Source organism: Pleurodeles waltl, chromosome 3_1 (assembly GCF_031143425.1).
Source record: "Pleurodeles waltl isolate 20211129_DDA chromosome 3_1, aPleWal1.hap1.20221129, whole genome shotgun sequence".
NCBI classification, from domain to species: Eukaryota; Metazoa; Chordata; class Amphibia; order Caudata; family Salamandridae; genus Pleurodeles; species Pleurodeles waltl.
Genome location: NC_090440.1, coordinates 1,411,030,994 through 1,411,048,324, shown reverse-complemented (window position 1 = coordinate 1,411,048,324; position 17,331 = coordinate 1,411,030,994). Strand labels below are relative to the sequence as shown.

The 17,331-nt window shown below is 54.5% G+C and overlaps 1 long non-coding RNA gene across 1 annotated transcript; it reads right to left on the bottom strand.

The window, feature by feature from the left end:
- Positions 1-979: 979 nt before the first annotated feature.
- LOC138283361 (uncharacterized) lies at positions 980-2,259 on the bottom strand. The gene is made up of 3 exons (XR_011201218.1): positions 2,182-2,259; positions 1,647-1,810; positions 980-1,109 (listed from the first exon to the last, which is right to left on the bottom strand). It is a non-coding gene; the product is annotated as an uncharacterized lncRNA (long non-coding RNA).
- Between the last annotated feature and the right edge of the window lie 15,072 nt (positions 2,260-17,331).

Here is a 17,331-nt window from a genome sequence, read left to right as displayed (position 1 = left end):
ACGCATTGCTGCGATGAACCTCCCTCTCCACCCCCTGGATGGCATTCAAAAGGGTAGTCTGCCCAACAATGAGCATTCGGAGGAGGTCAATGACCTCCTCACTGAGGGCAGCGGGGGTAACAGGGGCAGGGCCTGAGGTGCCTGGGGCGAAGGAGATGCCCGGCTTCCTGGCAGAGCGGGCACGGGGCGAACGCGGAGGGGCTGCTGGGAGGGCGGAGATGGTGCGCTGGGTGGCGGCTGTACCTGTAATGGCGGGGGGCACGGATGGTGCCACCCCCGCAAGGGAGCCCCCTTCCGAGGACGTGTCCGTGTCGCTGCAGGCTCCAGTCGTCCCCGTCGTGGAGCTCCCCTCGCCCTCCGTCTCACTGGTCCAGTCTGACTCTGTGGCATGGCCCTCCTGGGCCATGTGAGATGCAGCTCCCTCCTGCCCCGATGACACTTCTCCTCCGCCTGATGATGCTGATGCACACAAGCACAGAAAGACAAACAAAAAGGGGGGGGAGAGAGAAATAAAGGGATATTGAGTACATGGATCTCCGGTACAGTTAGCGGACATGACAGACACAGATGCCCCCTGCACTAAGTTGCGCACTTGGGGTACGCTACGCATTCCGTGGAACATGGCCTACACGCCTAGAGTTGACAACTGCACCCATGGATGACACGGCCCAGGGATGGCTGTACTGACAAACTACTGAGGGTGGTGGCTGGGGACACAGGGGCTTACGGGGGTGCCCAGCCTACAGATATCGCCCTGGCCTAGGGGGACCCCCAGCCCTCCTCCCCCACCCAGACACCTCCACTGCGCGACAACAGAGTAGATAATGCTTGTACTCACCCCCTTGTGTCTGCTGTGCTGCCCTCACGCGCCCATCCAATTCAGGGTAGGCCACCGCCAGGATCCGGAACATCAGGGGGCTCAGTTGACGGCAGGCACCCCGCCTACGTTGGGAGGCCATCCCCAGCAGAGACTCGGCGGTCTTCTTGGTCCCGCGGCGGATGTCCTCCCACCTCTTGCGGCAGTGGGTGCCCCGTCAATGGTGGACCCCCAGGGCCCGGACTTCCTTGGCGATGGCACGCCAAATCCCGATCTTCTCATGGGCGCGGACCTATGTGACACGTACAGGGAGGGAGAAATACCACATTCAAGTTTCTCAGCATTTTCCTTTCCAGTGGCACAACGCCCCCCATCCCCGCCAGGCCCCCCGCCATGCCCAACATGCCCCCCATCCCCGCCAGGCCCCCCGCCAGGCCCCCGCCAGCCCCAACATGCCCCCCATCCCCGCCAGGCCCCCCGCCATGCCCAACATGCCCTCCATCCCCGCCAGGCCCCCCGCCAGGCCCCCCGCCAGCCCCAACATGCCCCCCATCCCCGCCAGGCCCCCCGCCAGGCCCCCCGCCAGCCCCAACATGCCCCCCATCCCCGCCAGGCCCCCCGCCATGCCCAACATGCCCCCCATCCCCGCCAGGCCCCCCGCCAGCCCCAACATGCCCCCCATCCCCGCCAGGCCCCCCGCCATGCCCAACATGCCCCCCATCCCCGCCAGGCCACCCGCCAGGCCCCCCGCCAGCCCCAACATGCCCCCCATCCCCGCCAGGCCCCCAAGCCAGCCAGTGGCCCCAAATCCATATTGAATTAAACTCACTTGTTGGTCTGGAGGACCGTAGAGTAGCGCATACTGGGGGAGGACCCCATCCACAAGTTTCTCCAACTCCTCTCCAGTGAAGGCAGGGGCCCTTTCCCCAGTCGCAGCAGCCATTGTCCCTTCCAGACCGAGGTCACAGCAACACTTGCAGTATAGGTCCTCTCCTGTGGAAGTTCAAGTCGCAAGTGGATAAGTAGATAGAAAATGGCGGTCACGTCCGCGGCGGTGCGTACCGCAGCGGTGCGTCCCGCCACCGCCGGCGCCCTTCGCCATTGGCTCCTGAAACCCATAGGCTTCAATGTTAACCAATGCGGCTTCGCGCCGCGGTCTTCACCCGCCGCCCGCCGCGGTGTGCCACGCCAGCGCATTGACCTCACATCCCATTGTCACACTTCACAGGTCAGGCAGCCGCCATTTCCAGGGCCCACATGGCTCAATTTCAACTGCGTCACACAGGCCTAGGCCTTGCATAGCCACTCAGACACGCCATTCACTGCATAGAGAATCGTATACTGTGCTAGCTGTGAGTACGTACCTGTGGGTTGCTTGACTGTGTGCTCCATGTTGTCCTTCCTAGGCACCGTCCGCTGGGTTGGGCGAGGAGACGGATGAATCCTCCTGTGTACCGACCGCTGGTGGACCTGTCGACAATGGAAGAACGCCACATTATCCTGACCTACCGTCTTAACCGTGCCACTATCCATGAACTGTGTGCCCAGCTGGAGCCCGACCTGATGTCCCCCATCCGCCAACCCACAGGGATTCCCCCTCTGGTGCAGGTCATGTCAGTACTACATTTCTTGGCAAGTGGGTCATTTCAGACAACCGTGGGAATTGCTTCCGGGATGTCTCAGCCCATGTTTTCGAAGGTGTTATCCAGAGTGTTGTCTGCCCTGATGAAATCCGTGAGGAACTACATCATTTTCCCTGAGGTGGGCGAATTGGCTACAGTGAAGGGTGATTTCTACGCCCTTGGACATATTCCCAACGTAATTGGTGCCATTGATGGGACCCATGTGGCTTTGGTTCCCCCAAGAGACAGGGAGCAGGTGTACAGGAACAGAAAAAATTACCATTCAATGAACATCCAGGTGGTGTGTTTGGCTGACCAGTACATCTCGCATGTAAATGCCAAATTCCCACGGTCAGTGCATGACGCCTACATCCTCAGGAATAGCAGCATCCCTTACGTGATGGAACAGCTACAGAGACACCGTGTATGGCTAGTGGGGGACTCTGGGTACCCCAACCTGTCGTGGCTACTGACCCCAGTAAGGAATCCCCGGACCAGGGCAGAGGAACGGTACAATGAGGCCCATGGGCGTACTAGGAGGGTGATCGAACGCACCTTTGGCCTCCTAAAGGCCAGGTTTAGGTGCCTGCATATGACCGGTGGATCCCTAATGTACTCACCTAAGAAGGTGTGTCACATCATCGTGGCCTGCTGCATGCTTCACAACCTGGCTTTGCGCCGCCAGGTGCCTTTCCTGCAGGAGGATGGTCGAGACGGTGGTGTTGTGGCAGCGGTGGAACCTGAGGAGAGTGACGAGGAGGAAGACGACGGGGCTGAAACAGACAACAGGGACAGAATCATTGAACAGTACTTCCAATAGGACACAGGTAACATTTCAAAGATAATTTAGTAAATGTTAACTACTCTGCAGCATCTCTGCTGCCTGTCTATTTGCCCCAGTGTATGATGACTGAGTTTTGGCTTTTCCCTCCCTATTTCAGATCTGGGGTCCCCACTACGAGTCCTGTGCTTCGTTTCCCCATGGACTACAGCTTTGTGGCAGCTGTTTGTTGACTTCACCATGTACAAGGACATATTTGCACTGTCATGTCAATTACAATCTATTGAAATCACAGCCAGACTCCTGATATTTTGGTGCAAAATAGGTGTTTATTGAAGTGCTCAAAATGGGATGGGTGGTTTCAAGTGGGTGGGGGCTATGGTGAAGGAATGTCCATGGCAGAGTCCAGAGTAACAGTCACACAGGTGCATTGTCCAGAGGCCTGTGGAGAGATGGAGCATGGGCAGTTCAAGGATGGACAGGGTGACAATGTGGGACAGTGGGATGACATCAGGTGGTATCCTTTGCTGGCGGGGGTCTTGACATCCTACTCTGTCTTCTTGCGAGATCTCAGGGCCCTCTTGCGGGGTGGTTCTTCTCCTGCAGGAGGTGGGGGTCTGGTGGGCTGCTGCTGTGCGGGGGCCTCCTGTCCACTAGCGCCGGCGGAGGTGGATGGCTGTTCTTGGTCCAGGCTAGTGGCAGGGGCCCTTGGGTGTTGTTCAGTGTCCGCCCTGCTGTTTACGAGGTCCTGCAGCAGCCCTACCATGGTAACCAGGGTGGTGTTGATGGCTCTGATGTCCTCCCTGTACCCCCAATAGTGTTCCTCCTGCAGCACCTGGATCTCCTGGAACCGGGCCAGTACCGTCGCCATCGTCTCCTGGGAGCGGTTGTATGCTCCCATGATGGTGGTGAGGACCTCGTGGAGAGTGGGTTCCCTGGGCCTCTCCTCCCCCCCCTGTCGCACAGCTGCCCGCCGAGTTGCCCTGTTTCCCTGGGCCTCTGCCCCCTGGCCGGTGTGCCCACTACCACTGCCCCCAGGTCCCTGTTGTTGTTGGGGTGGTGGGTTATCCTGGGTGCCCTGTAGTGGTAGACACACCGCAGATTGACGCGCCCTGGAGACAGAGGCATGGGCCCGCTGGGTGGGAGCTGTGCTGGTGTTCCCAGAGGGGTTAGGGTCTGTAGTGGCCTGTGCCTGTGTGAGGGGAACCGACTGTCCAGAGGTCCCCGATGGTCCGGGCTGGTCATCGGTGTCCAGATCGACAGAGCTGCTGTCATCGCTGACGGCCTCTTGGGTGGGGGGTGTGGATAATTCTGGCCCCTCCGCCGCGGTGTGTTGACGGTCGGGTCCTGCAGGGGTATAGAGGTATGGTTATAGTTTCAATGTGTGGCATATGGGTGTATCTGTGGGTTCTCGTGTCCCCAAGTGCTGGCATTCGTGTGTGGGGGCTTGGGTGAGGGTGGCTTGTGGGGGGGATGTGTATATGCATTGGGCATGCTTTGGTGATGGGTGTCCATGCTTAGTGGACGCATGCAGGCCTAGGTTTTGGGATGTGTGGGTTGTGATGGTGAGACATTGGCGGGGAATAGGTGTGCTGGGGGTGGGGGTGAGGATGGTGGTGGGGGTGAGGATGGTGGTGGGGGTGGGGTGAGGGTGGGGTTCGAGGATGGGTGTGAGGGTGGGGTTCGAGGATGGGGGTGAGGGTTGGGGTATGATTTGGCATGCAGGTGGGGGGGAAGCAGTATTGAAGCTTCAACTTACCAGTATCCATTCCTCCGCCGACTCCTGCGAGGCCGTCAGGATGCAGGATGTTCAAGACTTCCTCCTCCCATGATGTGAATTGTGGGGGTTGAGGTGGGGGTCCTCCGCCAGTCTTCTGCACGGCGATGTGGTGCCTGGATACCATGGAACGCACCTTCCCCCGTAGGTCGTTCCATCGCTTCCTGATGTCTTCCCGATTTCTGGGGTGCTGTCCCACTGCGTTCACCCTGTCGACAATCCTCTGCCATAGCTCCGTCCTCCGGGCAATGCTGGTGTATTGTATCTGTGTGCCGAACAGCTGGGGCTCTACCCGAACGATTTCCTCCACCATGACCCTGAGTTCTTCGTCTGTGAAGCGGGGTTGTCTTTGGGGTGCCATGGGGTGGTGTGTATGATGTGTGGGGTGGAGTATGTGTATTTAAGTGAGTTGAGTGTGGTGGTGTGTGTTGTTTTGTGTGTGGATAGTGTGTGGGTGATGGTGTTGAGTGGCTGTGGCTGTTATGTTTTGGATGCTGGTGTCTCGCTCTTGTCTTCTTTACGAATTTTTAAGCGTAGGGGTTTGTGGGTGATGTGGGTGTGTGTTTTATATTGTATTGTGTGTGTGGGAGTGGTGTGTGTATGTGTATCAGGTGTGTGGGATTCAAATCGTCCAATGTGGCTGAGTTTTGTTCGTTTGTGTGTATTCTGACCGCGCCGGTGTGTCCCGCCAATGGAATACCGCGTTTGAATGACCGCCGCGTGGATTCGTGGGTCGTAATGGCATGGGCGTATTTCTGTTGGCGTGGCGGTGGAGGTTTGGTCACCTCCACCTTTCCGCCGACCGCTGGTCTGGCGGTCTGTTGTGGCGGTCGGATTTTCGGAGGTTTGCCTTCTGCGGGTCAGAATGACCGTGGCGGGTTTCCGCGACCGCGGCGGGATTATGGAGGATTTCTGACCGGCGGTAGGCGCCTTTTACCGCCGAGGTCAGAATGACCACCATAGTGGTTAAGTGTTGCCCCGTAGTGCCAGATCCAGCTGTGGTTATGTTTCAGATCCCATGCGATGCTTAGTGGTTCACCGTGGTGGACCTATGTCAAGCATTTTTTTTGTTTGCTCTTCATGAGCACAGCAGATATCTCTTTTGTTTAAAGTTCTTAAAAAAGGTCTACTGTTGGTGTAGAATTCTACAAGGGTTTTCAGAGTCACCATCTATTTTCAACCAGATCTTGAAAAGGGATTTGGAATCATTAGTAATGCCTTATCAGTCAACATTGGTGCAATACATTGATGATTTGTTAATTGCATCCAAAACAAGAGAAGGGTGTAAATATAATACAATTGCACTGTTAAATTACCTGGGAGACAATGGACATAAAAGTGGCAATGGCAGTGATTGTTAAAGTGGCAGTAATAACTCCAACAGGCTGGCGGTAACTACCACCATATTATGACCATGCGGTGATAACTCCCAAAGACAGCCAATGTACAACACCAACTGCCAAGGCGTTAACACTACTGACCATGGCGGTAGCCACCTACAGCCAGAGGGAAGCCAAGGTACTGCCCACCATATTATGACATAGCAAACCGCCACGATTTCCGGGGTCGGTACCAACGCCATCAAAAGCGTGGCAGAAACACAGTACAGAAAACAAAAGACTCACCATCAGGGATACAGAGAAGACCACCGCTGCCATGGAACTGGAACTACAAGTCTTCCCGATGCTGTTCTACGCCATGCTCCACCTGGAACACCAACATCGACGAAGACAATGAAACTGAGTACAGCCGCCTACCAAACAAGGGAGGGAGGGAGGAAAAGCAGAGTGACACACACATACACAACACACACCATTCACACACACCATACACACAACCTGCTGCAGAGGAAGACCACTGTCACAGGACCCACATCATAATAATGCAAGGAATACAGTTAGGTTCAACTGATATTGTAATTTGATGCCAACAACCACCATGTTGTCTATGTGAAGAAAAATAAAAAAGAGTAAATGTTCAGAAAGGGCCCACTGCCAGTACAAAGTACAAAAGGCCTACATGGCCACAGGGCACAATCCAAGCCCCAACTTGTTTCCTGGCTATATCCGCACTACACTGTGCAAGGGCATCATGTTGGAAATGGGCAGACACCTCAGGGGGTAAGAGGGTGGGGGGCACCTCAACTGAAGTGGGGAACTTGCCCACTGGTTCTGGAGGGGGCTCCATGCCCATTTCTTTTTGCTGGGGAGTGGAAGGTCACAGTCTCTGGGGTGGGGAACTTGCCCTCTGGTTCTGGAGGGGGCTCCATGCCCATTTCTCTTTGCTGTGGAGTGCAAGGGTCAAAGTCTCTGAGGTGGGGAACTTGCCCACTAGTTCTGGAGATGTCTCGTTGTACAATAGTCCCTGGAAGGTGGCCTACATCCCCTCTGCTGGAGGTGAGGGCTGCTGTGTCTTAGCTGGATGTGAGGGCTGGTGTGCCTCTTCTGGAGGTGAGGGATGCTGTGTCTCAGCTGGAGGTGAGGGGTGCTGTGTCTCTGCCAACTGCTGGTGGATGTGTTACCCTGCCTGTCTCAGCTGGAGGCGAGGGCTCCTTGCCCACTGCTAGTGGTGTTACCCTGCCTGCCTCAGCTAGAGGTGATTGCTCCTTGCCCATTGCTAGTTGAGGTGTTACCCTGCTTGCCTCAGCTGGAGGTGAGGGCTCCATTCCCCCACTTCTGGTTGAGGTGTTACCCTGCCTGCCTCATCTAGAGGTGAGGGCTCCTTGCCCACTGCTGGTGGAGGTGTTACCCTGACTGCCTCAGCTGGTGGTGAGGGCTCCTTGCCCACTGCTGGTGGAGGTGTTATCCTGCCTGCCTCTGCTGGAGGTGAGGGCTCCTTGCCCACTGCTGGTGGAGGGGACCCCTTGCCTCTCTTTGTTGGTGGAGTGGGAACCTTCCCTTTTTTGTGTGGTGGAGTGCAATCCTTCCCTTTGTTGGGTGGTGGAGTGGGATCCTTTCCTTTTTTGGGTGGTGGAGTGGGAACCTTCCCTTTTTTGCCTCCATGACTAGAAGGTACCTCCACTGTCCCCGTCTCATGTCCCTTGGGTTTCACAACCCTAGTCCCTTTCTTTCTGAGGTGGAGGTGTGCTCCCAGGAGTGGCAGCCATCACACTCTGAGGCCCCTTTGTGCCAGCAGCAGTTGATTTGATGGGAGCAGTGGCAGACTGTTTGGCTGAGGTGCTGGGTTCTTAGGAACGGTGGGGCAAGATGAGGCTGGAGGGATGTGAGTGGAGGTTGAGGAAGTGGTTGTTGGAGGTGTGCATCTACTGGACTTGGGTGCAGGTGCATGGGCAGTGTGCTGATGTGAGGTGGATGGCTGTTGGGAGTCTGAGTGTGTGTATTTGTGTCTCTTAGGAGGGGGGCAGACAGGGTAGGAGAGGACACAGGTGACGCATGGATAGATATTATGGAGGTGTCTACAAGTGAGGTGTGTGTGCTGCTTGGCGTGGTGATGGCTGTTGATGCAGTGTATGCAGGTGTGAGTGCGGGTGTGTCTGTGAGGGAGAAGGAGGAGCAGGAGGGGGAGAGATTGGAGGCAGTGGATGTTGTTGTGTGTGCAACTGTCTGGTGTTTTTGTGAGTGTTTGTGGCCTGAAGTGTGCTGACTGTATTTGTCTGTGCAACTCTTGTGTGATGTTTTGTGTGCATGCTTGTCTGTATGTGTGCATGGGATGGGTTGGGGTTGAGGTGACTGGGACTGGAAAGTAGCAGTTGGAGGGGGGACGGTAGGAACAGGGACACTGGCTGCCACAGAGAGGAGGCCAGAGCCTGAAATGATCTCTGTTGGGCCGCCAATACACTGTGGATGCCCTCCAGGAATGCATTGCATTGCTGCCTGTGGGATGCCAGACTTGGGATGGCATTCACAATGGTTGCCTGCCCTGCAGAGATGGCTCTCAAGAGGTCAATAGCCTTCTCACTGTTGGCAGCAGGGCTAACAGGGGCAAGGTCTGAGCTGCCTGGATGAGTGGGTACGGCAAACTCGGTGGGGGGGGCTACTTGGAGGGTGGTGCTGGTACGGGGTGGCATCTGTACCTGTATCTGGGGTGGTCCCAGAGGTGTTCGCCACCACCAGGGAGCTTCCATTGGAGGTGGAATCAGATTTGTTGTCACTACCTGTCTCTGCCGTGGTGCTCCCTTCTCCCTCCGTCCCACTTGTTCCCTCGGCGTTGGTGGACTCAGCCTCCTGGGTCCTGTGGGATGCAGCTCCCTCTGTCACCGGTGTCCCTGCTCCTCCACCAGATGATGCTAATGCACACATGGACAGGTTGACAGAAGAAAAAAGGGGGAGAGAGAGAAAGGGAGCACTCTGTCAATTATAGCACCATCACCACAGTTGGCATACACATTACCATCGCACAGAGGGATCAAGATTGTGCACTACGCACGCACTGGCATTCAATTGGCTAGGAGCCACAGCAAGATGAGAGCCAACCACCGCCAACTGTACCCCTCCTGGGACCCACTAAGCCCTGTCTGACATGGAATGCCACCTAGCTAGGTTACCAGATTTTGCAATACACCCATTTCCCTTGAGCTGGATCACACTGCAATGTCTGACCTGGCATTAAGGGGCACCTACTAACTGAAACCCACCAACAGGATCCCATGCCAGCTACCAACAATTGTTGTTACACTCACTGTACTCACCCCCTTGTGGCTGCTATGATGCCCTCAAGTGCCCATCCAGCTCTGGCTAGTCCACCGCCAATATGAGGGCCATCATGGGGGTCAGGTTCCGACGGATACCCCACCCTCGTTGGGTGGCCATCCCCAGCTGGGCCTCCACGGTCTTCCGGGCCCACTGTCTCAGGTCCTCCCACCTTTTCCTACAATGGGTACTCTGTCTGCTGTAGACCCAGACTGGCATTGGCACACCAGAATCCCTTCTTCTGATGGGCCCTGACCTTCATAGGTAACAGAGGCCGCGGGACACCATTACACATACAATCCAGCCTGTCACACATATGGCCCACAAATCCCATTTCCATCTCCATTAGCACACACATCACCCGGCTCCCACCATGTACACTACCACCAGGCATATCATCCACCCAAATGACACAATGCTTAGACACACATCTCCATGCAGCCTTGTCACATGCATTGTACCCAAGGTGTACTCACCTGTTGGTATGGAGGCCCATACAGCTGTCCATGCTGGGGTAGGACCCTATCCACCAAGTGCTCCAACTCCTCCGAAGTGAAGGCAAGGGCCCTTTACCCAGTCATACGGTCATGGCAGGATCCAGACACAGATAACAGCAGCACATACTATGCAAGTGTTTTCCTGTGGAAACTCAGGAATCAAGTAAGGTTATAGAAAGAAAATGGATGGTCATGTCTGCGCCGGTGTACACCGTCACCTCCGCTGGTGGTCCCCATTGGCCACTGCACTCCAAAAAGCACAATATTAGCCAGTGAGGAATAGCACGGTGGTGCAAGACCGCCTTCCGCCATGGCGCCGGATGCAGGCAGGGTTACCTCGCTTCAACCAGTCCCTACATACAGGACAGGTGGTCGCCATTTTATAGTGGTGGGCAACATTCAGATAATCGAGAACTGTGTCATTGCTTTACATTGCACATACATTGCCATTCCCATTGTCCCATCACATTAATGCTCCATGTACACTGAGGTGGTGGTTCCATTGCTCAAATTGTGACACCCTACTCAATCTTGTGTCCCTTAGATACCTACTACTGCGGATGTATAGTTTGAAGAGACAAGACCCTGTGTACAGACCCCTTGTGGACTTGGCTACAATGGAGGACATGCACATAATACTCACCTATAGACTGGGCAGGGCCACTATCACAGAGCTGTGTGCTCAATTGGAGCCTTATGACTCTTGTGCAAGTTCTATCAGTGCTTCATTTTCAGGCCACTGGTTCTTTCCAAGTGACATTGGGCTTGGCAGCAGGAATGTCACAGTCAATGTTCTCAATCGTGCTGGCAATGGTTTTGTCTGCCTTGGTCACACACATATGCAGCTACATTGCTTTCCCCCAGGTGGAAGATTTGGCCACTGTAAAGGCAGGATTTTGTGCAATGAGACATATACCTAACATTATTAGGCGATTGACGGACCACATATTGCATTTGTTCCCCCACGCCACAATGAGCAGGTGTTCAGGAATCAGAAGAGTTTTCACTCACTAAATGTCCAAATGGTGTACCTGGCTGACCAGTACATCTCCCACGTCACTGTCATGCATCGACCAGATGTGATGGCACAACTACAAAGGCACAGGCTGTAGCTAAGAGGTGGGCCTGAGTCCCCATGCAATGTATGTCAGTGTATGCCTTCAGGACATGTCCCCGTATCATTCTGTAACACTAATATCTGTCTCTCAATACGTGCAGGTGACTCTGGCTACCCAAAACTATTAAGGCTCATGACCCTTGTAAGGGAGACCATAACAGGGGGGAGAATTGGTATAATGATGCACATGGGCGAACCATGCAGATCACCGAACGTAGCTTCGGCCTCTCGAAGGCCAGGTTCAGATGCCTCCATCTGACAGGGGGATCCCTGTGCTACTCACCTGAGAAGGTCTGCCAGATAGTAGTGGCATGCTGCATGTTGCACAACCTGGCCCTCAGACGACATGTGCCGTATCTGCAGGAGGAGTAGATTGGAAATGCCCCTGAGGACAGTGAGGATGAGGAGGCAGAGGATGAGGATGTTGACAACAGAACATCAGTTATACGTCAATGCTTCCAATGACAATCAATCAATCAATCAATCATTTGTAAAGCGCGCTATTCACCCGCTAGGGTCTCAAGGTACTGAAAAGGGGGGGGTGGGAGGGAACTGCTACTGCTCGAATAACCAGATCTTGAGGCATTTCCAGAAGGTCAGGAGGTTCTGGGTCTGTCGTAGGTGGGCCGGGGGGTGTTCCAGGTCTTGGCGGCGAGGTGGGAAAAGGATCTGCCACCGGCTGTAGTTCGATGGATGCGAGGGATGGCGGTGAGGGCAACGTTGGCAGAGCGGAGTTGGCAGGTGGGAGCGTGGAAGGTGATTCGCTTGTTGAGTTAGGCAGGGCCTGTGTTGTGAAGAGCTTTGTGGGTGTGGATGAGGAGTTTGAAGGTGATCCACTTGGTGATGGGAAGCCAGTGTAGGTCTCTGGGGTGAGCTGAGATGTGGCGCGACGTGGGATGTTGAGGATGAGGCGTGCGGAGGCATTCTATATACGTTGTTGTTTCTTCTGGAGCTTGGCTGTGGTTTCTGCATAGAGCTCGTTCCCTTAGTCCAGTTTGCTGCTGACGAGGGTATGGGTGACCGTCCTTCTTGTTTTGGTGGTGATCCATCTGAAGATCTTGCGGAGCATGTGGAAGGTGTTGAAGCAGGAAGATGAGACGCGTTGACTTGATGGGTCATGGTGAGCGATGAGTCTAGGATGAGGCCTAGATTGCGTGCATGGGTGGTGGGTGTAGGTGCAGTTCCTAGGGTGGCTGGCCACCAGGAGTCATCCCATGCAGAGTGGTTGGAGCCGAGGATGAAGATCTCTGTCTTGTCTGAGTTAAGTTTGAGGCGGCTCTTCTTCATCCAGTTGGCGATGGCATGCAGTCCATCGTGGAGGTTGGCTTTGGCGGTGGCAGGGTCCTTGGTGAGTGAGAGGATCAGCTGGGTGTCGTCGGCGTAGGAGACGATGTTGAGGTTGTGGGATCGAACGATGTTGGCGAACGGTGCCATGTAGATGTTAAAAAGAGTTGGTCCCTTGGGGAATGCCGCAGATGGTCTTGGTGGCTTCCGACAGGAATGGAGGGAGGCGGACTCTCTGAGTTTTGCCAGAGAGGAAGGATGTGATCCAGTCCAGGGCCTTGTGGAAGATCCCAGTATCATAGAGGCGAGTACAGAGGGTGTGGTGGCAGATAGTGTCAAAAGCAGGCAAAGGTCCAGGAGGATGAGGGCTGAGGTTTCGCCTTTGTCGAGCATGGTCCTGATGTCATCGGTTGCGGCAATAAGGGCGGTCTCTGTGCTCTGGTTCCTATGGAATCCGGATTGGGAGGTGTCCAGTGTGTTGTTGTCCTCCAGGAAGCTGGCCAGTTGGCTGTTGACGATCTTCTCGATGACCTTCTCCGGGACGGGAAGGAGGGAGATGGGTCGGTAATTCTTGAGGTCTTCGGGTCCGCTTTGGGTTTCTTTAGCAGAGTGTTGACTTTGGCGTGCTTCCACCTCTCCAGGAAGGTGGCGGTTTCAAAGGAGCTGTTGAAGATCATGCAGAGTTGGGGGGCAAAGATGGGGCTTGCTTTGTTGAAGACATGGTGGGGGCAGGGGTCGAAAGGAGATCCAGAGTGGATGGTGCTCATGGCTTTGAAGGTGTCCTCGTCCTTGATGTGGATCCAGGAGAGCAAGAGGTCGGTATGGCTGGGTGCGTTGAGGTTGGTGGTGGTCACGGTGGTAGTGAGGGCCGAGGAGTTGAAGCTGTCGTGGATTTCCGTGATCTTGCGAAGGTAAAAGGTGGCGAGGGAGACGCACGGGTCTTGCGATGGAGGGGGGTCGATGAAGCATGACCTGGGGTTGGTGAGTTCTTTGACGATGCTGAACAGCTCTTTGCTGTCGTGGGCGTTGTTGTCGATGTGATCTTTGTTAAAGGATCTTCTGGTGGTCCAGATGAGTTGGTGGTGCTTGCGGATGGCTGTCTTGAAGGATGCGTGGTTGTTCTCTCTTGGTTCATGGTGCCACTTCTTCCTGATTTTCTGGCACTCTCGCTTGGAGTTCTGAAGGTCAGCGGTGAACCAGATGGCCTTGGTGCTAGTGTGGTTGTTGGAGGATTTCCTGAGTGGAGCGAGGGTGTTGGCGCAGTCGTCTATCCAATGTCTGAGGTTGAGGGCAGCTGTGTTGGGGTGCTGGGTGGTGGTGCCCGGGGGAGGATGAAGATCAGTTGGTCTTCCGAGATCTTGTTACAGCAGGGGATCTGTTGTGGGCGGTGGTGAGTGGCAGGTTTCTGGAAGGTGAAGTGGACGCAGCGGTGGTCGATCCAGTGGAGTTCGGTTGTATGGCTGAAGGTGACGAGGCTGCTGGTGGAAAAGACGGGGTCGAGTGTGTGGCCGGCGGAGTGGGTGGGCATTGTGACCAGTTGTTTGAGACCGAGGTTGGCAAGGTTGTCGATCAGAGCAGTGGAATTGCTGTCGTTGGCGTTCTCAGGGTGAAAATTCAAGTCACCGAGGAGAATGTAGTCTGTAGAGGCAAGGGCCTGGGTGCTGATCATGTTGGCGATGGAGTCTCTGAACTGAGGTCGGGGGGCTAGGGTCCTGTAGACAAGACTTCCTCTGAGGGTGGTGTTGGCATTGATGTGGATATGGAAATGTAAGGGTTCGGTGGCATTGAGGGTGTCATCAGTGTTTGTTGAGATTCGGATGGTGTTTTTGTGGACTATGGTGATTCCTCCTCCCGGTCTGTTGATGCGGTCTCTGCGGGTGATCTTATAACCTTCGGGGATGGCTATGGCCAGGTTCCCAGGAGGGATTCATCCAGGTTTCGGTGAGGAAGGCGACGTCTGGGGAAGATGAGGTGAGTAGGTCCCAGAGTTCGTCGGCGTGCTTGTGGACGGAGCGGGTGTTGAGGAGGATGCAGATGAGGTGGTTGTGTGTGGTTCTGGCATGGTGCTTGGCGGCTTGGGGGCAGGTGAATGACACACAGGTGAGACAGTGGAACTGACCATTCCTCTGACCATTGATGTTTTCAGTGTGGCTGTAGCAGGATGGCATGCTCTTCCTTTGCATTTCAACTTACTGTCCCCTATGCCTTCTCATTTTGCAAATGTTGGTGTTATGACAGCTGTGTACTGATGTGATGACTACAGACAGCTACAGGTAATTATCTGTATGCTATCACAGTGTTCCGATCATTTGCACAAGATGTGACTGTTTCCATAATTGCACATTTTCATCAAATAAAACACTATCACTCAAGTTGTGTTCATGGGTTTATTATAGTGCAAATTATAGACGGAAAAGTGCAATGGAATGGGGTGATGGTAGAGGTGAGTCTGGGGTATTGTTCCTGTCTGTTTGTAGGACAGGTCCAGTGTCCAAGGGTTCTGCGGAAGGGGAGCAAAGGCAGTTCACAGTGGACAAGGTGACAGGGTGGGACACGAGGGGGACATTCAGGAGGGTCTAATTTCCTGGCAGTGGTCTTGGTCTTGGCAAGTGTCTGTGGCTTCTGTCTGGGTTGCAGGGAACGTTTGCGGGGTGGTTCACCTTCTGCAGGGGGAGGGGTGCTGGTGGCCTGTGAGTCCTGTGGCGGGGCCTCTTGTCCACTAGCTGTAGCAGATGTGGAGGGCTGGTCAGTAGACTGGCTAATGGTAGGGGCCCGCTGGTGTGCTGTCCATTCCTTCATGATGTTGGCCACATCAGCCAGCACCCCTGCTATGGAGACCATGGTGGTGTTGAGGGCCTGCAAATCGTCCCTGATCTCCTGATGGTATACCTCCTGCAGCCACTTGTTCTCCTGCATGTTGGTAAGGATGTGGGCCATCTTGTCCTGGGATTGTTGGTATGCCCCCAGGACATTAGTGAGTGCCTCCTGGAGAGTTGGTTCCCTTGGCCTGTAATCCCCCTGGCGCACAGCTGTCCTCCCAGTGTGTCCCTGTCCCACCGTGTCTGTGTCCACTGGAACGGTGTGCCCACTGCCACTGACACCAGGACCCTGATTGTCTTGGGTGTGAGGTGTGGACTGGGGTCCCTGTACAGGTGGGTACACTGCTGATTGACGTGTCCTGGGGACAGAGGTGTGGGGACGTTGGGTGGGTGCTCTGGTGTTGGATACTGAGGGGGAGGCTCTGTCGTGGACTGGGGGTGGGCTGACATTGCCAACTGACCAGAGGCCCCTGATGGGCCAGGAAGTTCCTCCAGATCCTGAAGTCCAGAGATACTGTCATCACTGCGGGTATCTTCTGGTGGGGGACTGGATAGTTGTGACACCTTCTCGCCACTGGGATTGGCTGGGGCACCTGTGGGGATGTATTATGCTTCATGTCTGTGACATATTGTACATCCCAAGCTTCCCCTCTAGCGTTGCTGTTGCCCTGCCACCTTTGTTTGTGTATGGTGATGTATTGTGGGATTGTTAGTACTCCATGCTCTGCATGCTTTGGTGATGGGTGTACATACTGGGCTGGGAGGGCTGTCCATGCATTGGTATGGCATGCAGGGCTTGGCATAGGGGTTGGTCACATGTGTAGGTGCACTGTGTGGGATGGAATGGAATGATGGGAGTCAGGGTGAGGGGATAAGTTGACATACAGGTATGGGGAGTAGTAGATATTGGCTCACCAGTGTCCAGTCCTCTGGCTACTCCAGTGAGTCCCTCAGGATGCAGTATTGCCATGACTTGCTTCTCCTGTACTGTGGGCTGCGGGGGAGGAGGTAGGGGTCGACCACCAGTCCTCTGGATGGTGAGCTGCTGCCTTGCTGCCACACAATGTACCTTCCCCTGTAGGTCGTTCCTCTTGTTCCTGGATTCTGTCCCACAACATTCACCCTGTCCACAATCCTCTGCCATAGCTTCATCTTCCTGGCAATTGATATCTGCTGTACCTGTGCTCCATACAGCTGTGGCTCTAACCTGACTATTTCCTCCACCATGACCCACAACACATCATCAGTGAAACGGGGGTGCTTTAGTGGGGACATGGGTGTTGTCTGGTGTGTGTGTTGTGCAGAGGGTGTTGAGTAATGTGGTTATGGGATGTGGGGTGCGTGACGGATGAATGGGTGTTTTGGGTGTGTGTGTATAGTTGTTTCTGTGATATTCATGTCTGTCTCGTGGCAATTTTTGGTGTTTGTAAAGGGTTGTGTGTTATGTGGATGTTTGTTTTATAGTGCTGTGGGTGGGTGGGTGTGGTGTGTGTATTGGTGTCAGGTGTGTGTTTTTGGTACTGGCCAATGTTGTGTTGTTTTGTATTTGGGTGGCCATTCAAACCGCGCTGGTGCGTATCGCCAATGGTTTATCGCCATTGAATGTCCGCCATGGTGATTCGTGGGTCATAATGTGGTGGGCATTGTTTTGTTGGTGTAATAGTATGGTTGGTGGCACCGACACTTTAACACTGAGTTTTGGTCTGGCGGATATGTGTTTGTGGCAGTATTCTGTTTTTTTGGTGTGTGCGTCTCATAGTATGGCAAACGGAAGTACACTTTCGCGACGGTATGTTGGCACCATAACCACAGCGGTAAGCGGGATTTACCGCCATTGTCATAATGACAGCTAAAGTGTCCCCTGCTTAATTGCAGTACTGTCACAAAGAAGTAAAATACTTCGGTTATTTGATTAAGAACAGAACTAGGAACATTTTCAGAGAGAGAGTTGCAACTATTTTGCAAATG